The sequence below is a fragment of the Lynx rufus genome, unplaced genomic scaffold, assembly GCF_022079265.1.
Source record: "Lynx rufus isolate CCGP_SWC_20201006 ecotype Redwood Valley unplaced genomic scaffold, mLynRuf1.p SCAF_9, whole genome shotgun sequence".
NCBI classification, from domain to species: Eukaryota; Metazoa; Chordata; class Mammalia; order Carnivora; family Felidae; genus Lynx; species Lynx rufus.
In genome coordinates, this window is record NW_025814897.1 from 20,166,399 (window position 1) to 20,176,716 (window position 10,318).

The 10,318-nt window shown below is 45.6% G+C and overlaps 1 pseudogene; it reads left to right on the forward strand.

Annotated features, from left to right (window-relative positions):
• The first annotated feature begins 453 nt into the window (after positions 1 to 453).
• LOC124504630 (COP9 signalosome complex subunit 9-like) lies at positions 454 to 638 on the forward strand (annotated as a pseudogene).
• Positions 639 to 10,318: the final 9,680 nt, after the last annotated feature.

Genomic DNA, 10,318 nt, shown 5'->3' on the forward strand with positions numbered 1-10,318 from the left:
TGATTGGAAATCAAGTCAGACGCTTAATTAACTGAGCCATCCAGGCGCCCCTGTATAGTATAATTTTATTGCAGGAAAGGGCCTTAACGGGTATCTGGCCCAACCTCCACCCAAAGTGGGCCTCCCACCTAAAACGTCGGGGACAGTTCAATGACTTCCCCAGAGGAAGCCTCAATTTATTTCTGGATAACCTCTAACTACTGATTCCTGTTCTGACCTCCGGAATCACATGGAAAACTCTGCTACAGAGAAGCTTTTCCAATATTAAAACACAAACAATAACAACAACAAAGACAAACATTTTAAAAGCTCTACTGTTTGCTCTGAGTATTCTCTTACCCAGAACCTGCACAGCCCCTCATAACATAGGAGTTTTACACCCTCTTACAATTTTGGGGTTCTCAACTTTAAAGGGTACTTGCCTTGGAGGACGTGGGAGGCACCGGAAGCAAGATGACGGCAGTGGTCGATGAGGTGTTCCCTGAGGGCGCTGGGCTCTACGTGGACCTGGAAGAGGCAGGAGGCAGCACCGGGCTCCTGATGAACTTGGCAGCCAGTGAAAAGGCAGTTCATGCAGACTTTTTTTTTTTTTTTTAAATGATTTTGAAGATCTCTTTGATGATGATGGTATCCAGTGAGGTATGGTCCAGTGATGCGTGTGGTCACAACTCTGTCACGTATTGGTGTGGTGGATCTCCTCAAAGGACAATTTCAGGGCGCTTGGGTGGCTCAGTCAGTTGAACATCCAACTTCGGCTTAGGTCATGATCTCACAGTTCAAGGGTTTGAGCCCTACATTGGGCTCTGCGCTGACAGCTCAGAGCCTGGAGCCTGCTTCGGATTCTGTGTTTCCCTCTCTCTCTGCCCCTCCCCTACTTGCGCTCTGTCTCTCTCTCTCTCTCTCTCTCTCTCTTTCCCTCTCTCTCAAAAAATAAACATTAAAAAATTTTTTTTAAATAAAGAACAACTTCAAATGGTTCTAAAGAACTTGTGGACAGTACTTGAAATTAAGAGATGGTTAACCAAGAAAGAGAAGGATGGTTTTAACCCTCTGTGTGAGGCCCACTAGTCTCCGAATGTGACCAACTTTTGTCTTTCAATTAAAAAAAAAAAAAAATGATGGCATCATTTGCCGGATAAAAATAAGACAAACAAATAAATAAAAATTAAAAAAAATAAAGGGCGCCTGCCTCAACTACACATAAAAGTCCAAATGTGGTCTGATAATGTTGGATAGATATACATATTGAATTTCATTCATTGATCAATTAATTAATCCAACATTTATTGCCAGCAGAAACTAAGCTAGTCACATAGATGGATATACATATTAAATACCTTAATAAATGCTATATATACAAGATTTCCTTTCCAGGATGGTGACTATAGATAATGATATTGCACTGTACATTTGCAAGTTGCAAAGAGAGAGTAAATCCTTTTTTAAATTTTGTTAAGCTTTTAATTTTAATTCCAATATAGTTAACATACAGTGTTATATTAGTTTCAAGCATACAGTATAGTGATCCAACAATTCTATACATTACTCAGCGCTCATTAAGATACGTGTGCTTGGGGTGCCTGGGTGGCTCAGTCGGTTAAGCGTCCGACTTCGGCTCAGGTCACGATCTCACAGTTGGTGAGTTCGAGCCCCGCGTCGGGCTCTGTGCTGACAGCTCGGAGCCTGGAGCCTGCTTCTGCTTCTGTGTCTCCCTCTCTCTCTGCCCCTTCCCTGCTCATGCTGTGTCTCTCTCTGTCTCAAAAATAAATAAACATTAAAATAAATAAATAAATAAAAAGAGCACCACCGGAACTTGTGGGCTTTCAAAAAAAAAAAAAAGAGAGTGAGAGATACGTGTGCTCACGTGTCTTATTAAAAATAAGATTTATTTAAAGATATTAATTAAAGATATTTATTAAAATAAATAAATTTATTTTTTCTATTTTATTTTAAGAGAGAGAGAGAGCACACCCACTCCAGCAGAGGGGCAGAGAGAGAGAGAGAATCCTAAGCCCCCTGATGTGGGCCTCGATCTCATGAACCATGGGATCATGACCTGAGCCGAAATCAACAGTCAGATGCTTAACCCACTGAACCACCCAAGTGCCCTAATATGTACGCTCTTAATTCCCTTCACCTATTTTACCCATCCCCGCCCCCACCTCCCTTCTGGCAAACCACCAGTTTGTTCTCCATAGTTAGAAGTCCGCTGGGGCTCCTGGCTGGCCCAGTCAGTAAAGCATGGCACTCTTGATCTTGGGGCTGTGAGTTTAAGCCCCACACTGGGTGTAGAGATTACTAAAAGAAATTAATAAATACTTTTTTAAAAAAAGAGCCTGTTTCTTGGTTTGTCTCTTTCCCTAAGAGAGAAGGTCTTAAAAGTTCTCGTCACCAGAAAAAAAAAAAAAAAAATCTGTAATTACGTATGGTGATGGCTTATAACTAAATTCATTGTGGCGATCATTTTGCAGTATCTACAAATAGCAAATCACAATGCCAAACACCTGAAACTAGAATGTTGCATGATCATTATATCTTAATACGAAATAATAAAATAAATATTCTCCAGAAAAATGACCTCTTAATGGCGCATGTTGAAGATTATCCGTGAGTGACCAAGCACTATTCCAAGGACGTTGCTCTCAATCCAACCATGCTTCCTGGGGTTCTCCCTTTGGCTTTCAGTTGTTACGGGCTCAGAGACCACACATTCATTGTTAGCCTTGGCCTAAAGAATAAAAGAGAAAGAGGGGCATCTCCCTCACAAAGTTACTTCATACTTCTCAAGGCCAAAGAGAGAGATCTTGGTAAGCCACCAGGAATAATGCAAACTCAGCCCTGCTTGGAGGCCAAAGGAGAGACATGATGTCACCCAAAGATCCCAGCCAGCCAGGATTCCCTTTCCCAAGAACAAAACCAACCACGCTCACGCAGAGTAGGGGAAGCTTGGTATTTACTTCCCAACCGTCAAGCGAGGACAAAGATCCTGGCCTTCTCGTTTCCACATGTAGGATTTCGGTGGCACCGGGGAGCTAACTGAACAAGCTTCCAGTTTCAGACTTTCGGGTCTGCATCTCCCCCCTCTTGTTGCTGTCTTTTCATGACGCTCTCTCTCTGGTATAATCTTCAGTGTTTGAATCGCTGCCATCTCGGAGCCTGCTGGACAGCTCAGCAAGGAAGAGATATTAGCCGTGCAAACTCATTGCCCTGAACTCCCAGGTCACTGCTTGGGACAGAGTAGGAAGGGGGATTTTGAAGAGGTGGAGCCCAAACAATTAAGGAGAGAAAACAAACCAGGTTGCTGTCACAGAGACCTGGAGAATATGTTTCCAGCCTTTTCTATTCCGAACAGAGAGGACTCTCTGACTTGTTCCCGGAGTAGATCCCGGGATTGGTTCTAAAGCCATTCCAGCCTCACCAGATGGTCTCCTCCTGGGGTTCAGTTTCCCTAAGCATGAAATGAACTTAGCCTCCCAGGGCTGCTGAGAAGCAGCGGTGAACTGAGACGCAGAAAGTTGCCTAGGATGTTTTGGAGGATTTCCAAACTTCCTATCGAGGGTGTAGGCAAGGCAGACAAAGTAAGGTCAGGCGGAAAATGCCACTTTACTGGTTTCACCAAAGCGCCAAGCACTGTGAGCACAGATACCTGGTTCACACTACTCCATGGCGCCCATATCGCCTGCCATCTCCCACCTGAGCCATGAACCCTGAGCCCTGTGAGAACCCAGACTACATCTAAATTTTGTTCTGATTTCCTTCCATCTGGGATAACTTAGGGATCTGTCCCTGGAAGCAGACAAAAGCAGTAGATCCAGAGTTCCCAGAGGCCGGTCTATGGACCATGTGACACGTAATGAGGTTTTTTTTATTGATTAAGATAAAACGAGTTCAATAAAGACACCGTAATGAATCTTTCATACAGCTCAATTTCTCTTGGAGAGTTGTCTTTTAAGATTCTTTTTCGTGTTTACTTTTATTTTTGAGAGAGAGAGAGAGAGAGAAACAGAGTGTGAGTAGGGGAGGGGCAGAGAGAGAGGGAGACGCAGAATCCAAAGCAGGCTCCAGGCTCTGAGCCGTCAGCACGGAGCCCGACGCAGAGCTTCGAACTCACGAACCATGAGATCATGACTGAGCTGAAGTTGAACACTCAACCGACTGAGCCACCCAGGTGCCCCGAGTTGTCTCTTTTTTTCTTAACGTTTATTTATCTATTTTGAGAGAGAGAGAGAGAGAGAGAACGAGAAAGTTCAAAAGCAGGAAAGGGGCAGAGAGAGAGGGAGAGAGAGAGAATCCCAAGCAGGCTCCACCTGATGTCAGCACAGAGCCTGATGCAGGGCTTGAACTCACTCGTGACCTGAGCAGAAATCAAGAGTCAGACACTTAACCAATTCTCTCTCTCTCTGTCTCTAAAAACAAAAACAAACAAACAAAAACATTGAAGACAGAGCAACATTTGCTTCTAAATTGGGCATGTTCTTCAGTATAAGGGGAAACTAGACCAAATCCTAATGTGATGAATTGAGAAAAATGAGGATTTTTTTTAAAGTTAAACATATGTTTAAATTTATTTTTCTTTCTTTTTTAAGATTTCATCATTTTTAAGTACTCTCTACACCCATTGTGGGGCTCGAACCCATGACCCCTGAGATCAAGAGTCACGTGCTCCAGTGACTGAGCCAGTGAGGCACCCCTAAATACGTTTTATTTAAAGCATTGTTCTTAATGATGTCTTTGGTGTCTTGAAGCTTTTTATTCTGTTATTATATCATGATAATAGCAGACAGTAGTTGTTTCTTTTTTCATTTTAGAGATAGCGCACAAGCGGGGGAGAGAAGCAGAGGGAGAAAGAGAATCTCAAGCAGGTTCCATGCTGTCAGTGCAGAGCCCAACGTGGGGCTCGATCGCACAACCCTCAGATCATGACCTGAGCCGAAATCAAGAATGAGATGCTCAATGACTGAGCCAACCAGGCGCCCCGGTAGTTGTTTCTTTTTAAAGTCAGGAATTCACAAAATTCCAAGTTTTGTCCAAAATTAAAAAAAACTGAGAATCCGCATCATTGTTGCAAACTGACCTAAGACGACGTGGTTATGCACAGTTATGGGGCTCTTTTTGATGAACGTTGATAACCTCCACTAACTAGTCGACATAGAAAAAAGATCTAGGTGGGGACTCAGTCTGGGTGGCTCAGTCGGTTGGTTGAGTGGCCGACTCTTGTTTTTGGCTTGGGTCATGGTCTCACAGTTTGTGAGTTTGAGCCCCACATCGGGCTCTGTGCTGACAGTGTGGAGCCTGCTTGGATTCCTCTGCCTCTCTCTCTGTCCCTCCCTGCACCACCCCCCCACCCCGCAAATAAATAAAATTAAAAAAAGGAAAAGAAAAAAGCTTTATGTTTCCCTCCTGCAATTTCACCATCAGGTTGTATATTACTAAGAGAGCCACAGACCAAATTCTGTTATGATAGGGAAAGATAGGATAAAATAGGCTGAGTGGGAAAGGTTAGGACCTTAGGTCCCTGGGTGGGGAAAAACACATATTTTATTTATTCTTTATTTTCTTAATGTTTGTTTGTTTTTGAGAGAGCGCACCAGCAGGGGAGGGCAGAGAGAGCTGGAGACACAGAATCCAAAGCAGGCTCCAGGCTCTGAGCTGTCAGCTCAGCACAGAGCCCGACGAGGGGCTTGAACCCACAGACTTCAAAATCATTACCTGGGCTGAAGTCAGACACTTAACCGACAGAGTCACCCAGGCGCCTGGAAAAACACACATTTTAAAACAATGCTAGGAGCCTCCGGCCACAGCAAACCCCCTGGGGCTTAAGGTTCCTCTTAAGACTGGAACAGGCTCCACCTACCCTCCCTCAGATTCCCCTCAGGAGTCTGACGATCAAGCTACCTAATAAGTAAACCATAACACTTACGCTATACGAGGGACAGCATGGCCATAGTCTGAGTCCTCACCCAGCAGAATCGAGCCAATCGGGAACGGACAACCCAGCATCCGGAGTTATCAAGCCAATAAAGGTAGGACTTGAGAAGGAGCAAGGGGGAAGGGGAGGGGGGGGAGACCAAAACTCTGTAAAACAAAGTCCCTTGCCTATAGTCGGGGGTGTTCACCTTTGAATGTCCCCTCTCTGTAAAGAGAGCTTTCATACTATTCTTACTTTCTGATCTTATTGTTTTTTTTTTAATTTTTTTTTCAACGTTTTTATTTATTTTTGGGACAGAGAGAGACAGAGCATGAGCGGGGGAGGGGCAGAGAGAGAGGGAGACACAGAATTGGAAACAGGCTCCAGGCTCCGAGCCATCAGCCCAGAGCCTGACGCGGGGCTCGAACTCACGGACCGCGAGATCGTGACCTGGCTGAAGTCGGACGCTCAACCGACTGCGCCACCCAGGCGCCCCTGATCTTATTGTTAATACACTTTCGGCTGCTGCTCATTTTGTGCCCGCCTCTCCATTCTTCGAAGCAGTGAGACGACAAATCCCAGGTCTTGAGGCAAAAAATCCTGCAACACTGTCACACGCACAAACGTTAGCAATTAGATATAGAAACAGCCACACAGGGGCGTCTGGGTGGCTCAGTCGGTTAAGCATCCGACTCTTGAATGCCATTCAGGGCATGATCTCACAGGTCGGTGGGTTCAAGCCTTACGTCAGGCTCCGTGCTAAGAGTGCAGAGCCTGCTTCAGATTCTCTCTCCCTCTCTCTCTCTCTCTGCCCTCCCCCGCCTCCCCCAACATAAATAAAGTTTAAAAAAAATTGTTTTTTATAACAGCCATACAGCCAATTCCATGAGCTCAGTGAAGTTGGAGCTCTCCGTCCTTTTCCAGAATTTCTTGCCACTATTAGGTCATTCTTGGGGGAGGGGGCTGTCCTGGGCAGCATCTCTGGCCAATATCCATTAGACGCCAGTAGCAACCCTCACACACAACACACACGCACAATTGCGACAACAAAAACGTCTCCAGACATTGCAAATGCTTTCCTGCCTCATCCTCCTCACCCCTACCTCCCCTGGTGGGAGAGGGGCAAAATTGTCCCCAGCTGAGAATCCTCACTCCAAAACAAGGCATCTTGCAAGCAAGGTTCGCTCATAGTAGATTCATATATTAATTCTTAATCAGAGCCAGGCGACCAGATCCTGTCCAAGCTTCCTAGAGTATAACCAGGGACCTTTCTAGGGCTAGGCAGTGTTCCAAAGGGCGTAGGCTACCGGGCACGCTTACAGCACGTTCCCTGTACATCCCTGAGAGGAAAGTGCCAGATCGATATTTCTAACCAATCCACGTATCTTGAATACCACTCATTCCGCCAGTAAAAAACCTTTTCTGGGGCGCCTGGGTGGCGCAGTCGGTTAAGCGTCCAACTTCAGCCAGGTCATGATCTCGCGGTCTGTGAGTTCGAGCCCCGCGTCAGGCTCTGGGCTGATGGCTCGGAGCCTGGAGCCTGTTTCCGATTCTGTGTCTCCCTCTCTCTGCCCCTCCCCCGTTCATGCTCTGTCTCTCTCTGTCCCAAAAATAAATAAACGTTGAAAAAAAAAATTAAAAAAAAAAAAACACCTTTTCTGACACCAGTTGTTCATATTAGCAAACGCTGGTGTGAACAGGGGGTGAAGTTCATCGAGGTGGCTGTAGCAGTCACTTGAGAGGTACGGACTTTTGATTAGAGACTTTCAAATGCTAACTCTTCATACGGAAGCAATTTTAAATAAAGGCAATATAATAAGTCACTCTAACAGCTATTTAGATACCCCAAATCTTAGGGGACCTGGGTGGCTCAATTGGTGGAGCATCTGACTTTGGTTCAGGTCATGATCTCATGGTGCATGAGTTCGAGCCCCACGTTGGGCTCACGGCTGTCAGCCTGTCAGCACAGAGCCCACTTCAGATCCTCTGTCCTTCTCTCTCTGCGTCTCCCCTGCTTGCGCTCTCCCCAAAACTAAATAATTTTTTTAAAATAAATGTCCCAAATCTTTTATTATTATCATTATCATTATCATTATCATTATCATTATCATTATTGGGATGTGATTGATCCACAAAATCCAAAAGGCTGAAAAACCATCACCCCATATCAAACTGCTTCTTTGTGAAAAGCTATTCAGGTGGAAACTAGTCCCTCCGAAGGGACTCTCACACTCAAACTGTTCCTGCATGTGATTTGTAGCCAAATTTTAATGAAAACCAATGTCCCCAGCCACTTTTCCCAACTGACGGAAAAGACGGTTTCGAACAGAAGTCAGCCTAGGGTCCATCTTAGGGGTGAATTGCATGATTGCCAACCAGAGTTTGTTTCTCAGGGAGTTTGTGTGTATAAGAATGCACAAGTTGCAATTAATTCCCAGCGAAGTCACTCCTCAAGTTAATTAGAAATGCAAAGTGTGAGTCTAAATGTTATGAGATTATAAAATGGCTTAATAATGGGAACAATGAGATTGAAGCATATGCATTCTGGCCATGTAAATATTTCATAACAGTGCCAATCTGATTTCATTTGCCTAATCATGCCATTGATATGCAGCCACCAGCCTGCAAATAGAAAGGCTGAATTGCAACAGATCACCCTTCTAATGTCATAATTATTAATATTGGAGGAAAATGGAGCTGCTCTACTCCCATGCAGACTGCTGGGCCTTTGGAATTGAGATGGGGGCGGCACTGCAGTGGGAAGAGGAGGAAGGTGATAGGTACACCAGCCCCAACGTCCCTAGCCCGCCTGTTGGCCAGAAGTATTTAGGTAAGTAGTCAGCTCAGCAGAGCAGAGTGATAGGAGCAAGCTGGAGAGCAGAGTTGCAGGACGTGAATTACCCAGCCCTTGGTCAAAATCACAATGAAACACACATGGAACTGGAGAAGAGGAAAGAGGAGAGAGTTTTGTGGTAATACGGGATTCTGTGATTCAGCTGGGGGCCGGGTAGGGCTGCGGGGCTGGGCGGGGCAGTAGCCTCTGTCCTCTTTGGCTTCTTTTATTGGGTCAGTATCTTCCATATACTTTGTGCACAAATCTTTGATGTGCACAGAATCTGACTCCCCCCCCATCGACATTTGAGAGCTGCTTTCCCTCCATTTCCAGTTGAACCGCTTTGGGACACTTCTATCATCAACTCTTGTCCCGGGTGTATCCTGCCCGTCCACTTTAACCATAAAGGGTAAAGGATACTCTGGATACTCTCTGATTCCTCTGTGGCATTTAGTACAGTGGGGAGGGTATGGCGACTGGACGGACTCCATCAGCAGTGACATGAACTTGTTTAGGCAGCACGGCCTAGGGAAAGAATGCTAGATAGTAACTAGTGAGATGCAGGTTTGAATCCCAGCCCTGCACTTAACTCGGGTAAGTCGCCTAACCTCTCCTCCCCAGTCTCAGTTTCCCCATTTGTAAAATGGGGGGTCATGGGGTACCCGAGTGGCTCAGTCGGCGAAGTGTCCAACTTTGGTTAGGCCACGATCTCACGGTTCGTGGGTTCGAGCCCCACGTCGGGCTCTGTACTGACAGCTCGGAGCCTGGAGCCTGCTTCGGATTCTGTGTCTCCCTCTCTCTCTGCCCCTCCCCTGCTTGCGCTCGGTCTCTCTTTCTCTCTCAAAAATAAATAAACATTAAATTTTTTTTTAAATGAGGATCATGATGCCTGGCTCCCAGTTCTGTTGTGGAGGGTTGTTCAAGAAAAAGAATGTGACAACACTGTGTGTGTAGGTACATAATGCCTTGTTTTAAAAAGGATCTGCAGCAGGCAGAACCTTTGTAATACGATGTCAAATGCTACGCAGAAGTTCAAAATGAACATTCTCAGCCTTAAGTTTCTCTGCTTCCTTCTGCTCCAAGCAGGTGTCTCAGGTCTAGGCACACAGGTCATTCCCTGGAAACAGGCACCAGACAAGCTTCCTTTTAGAAAGTGGTCCTTACCCCCTAGCACTTCTCGTCCATAAGATTCGCAGACATTGGCAGAGGAGTCTACTAAATCTAGGCAGCACATTTTGGGGGTGCTTTTTAAAAACTGGGCAAATTACTGAACTTCTCAAAACCTCAGTAACTTCATCTGTGAAATGGAGAAAGTGGGGCGCCTGGGTGGCGCAGTCGGTTAGGCGTCCGACTTCAGCCAGGTCACGATCTCGCGGTCCGTGAGTTCGAGCCCCGCGTCAGGCTCTGGGCTGATGGCTCGGAGCCTGGAGCCTGTTTCCGATTCTGTGTCTCCCTCTCTCTCTGCCCCTCCCCCGTTCATGCTCTGTCTCTCTCTGTCCCAAAAATAAAATAAAAAGCGTTGAAAAAAAAAAATTAAAAAAAAAAAAAAAAGAAATGGAGAAAGTAATAGCTCTCGC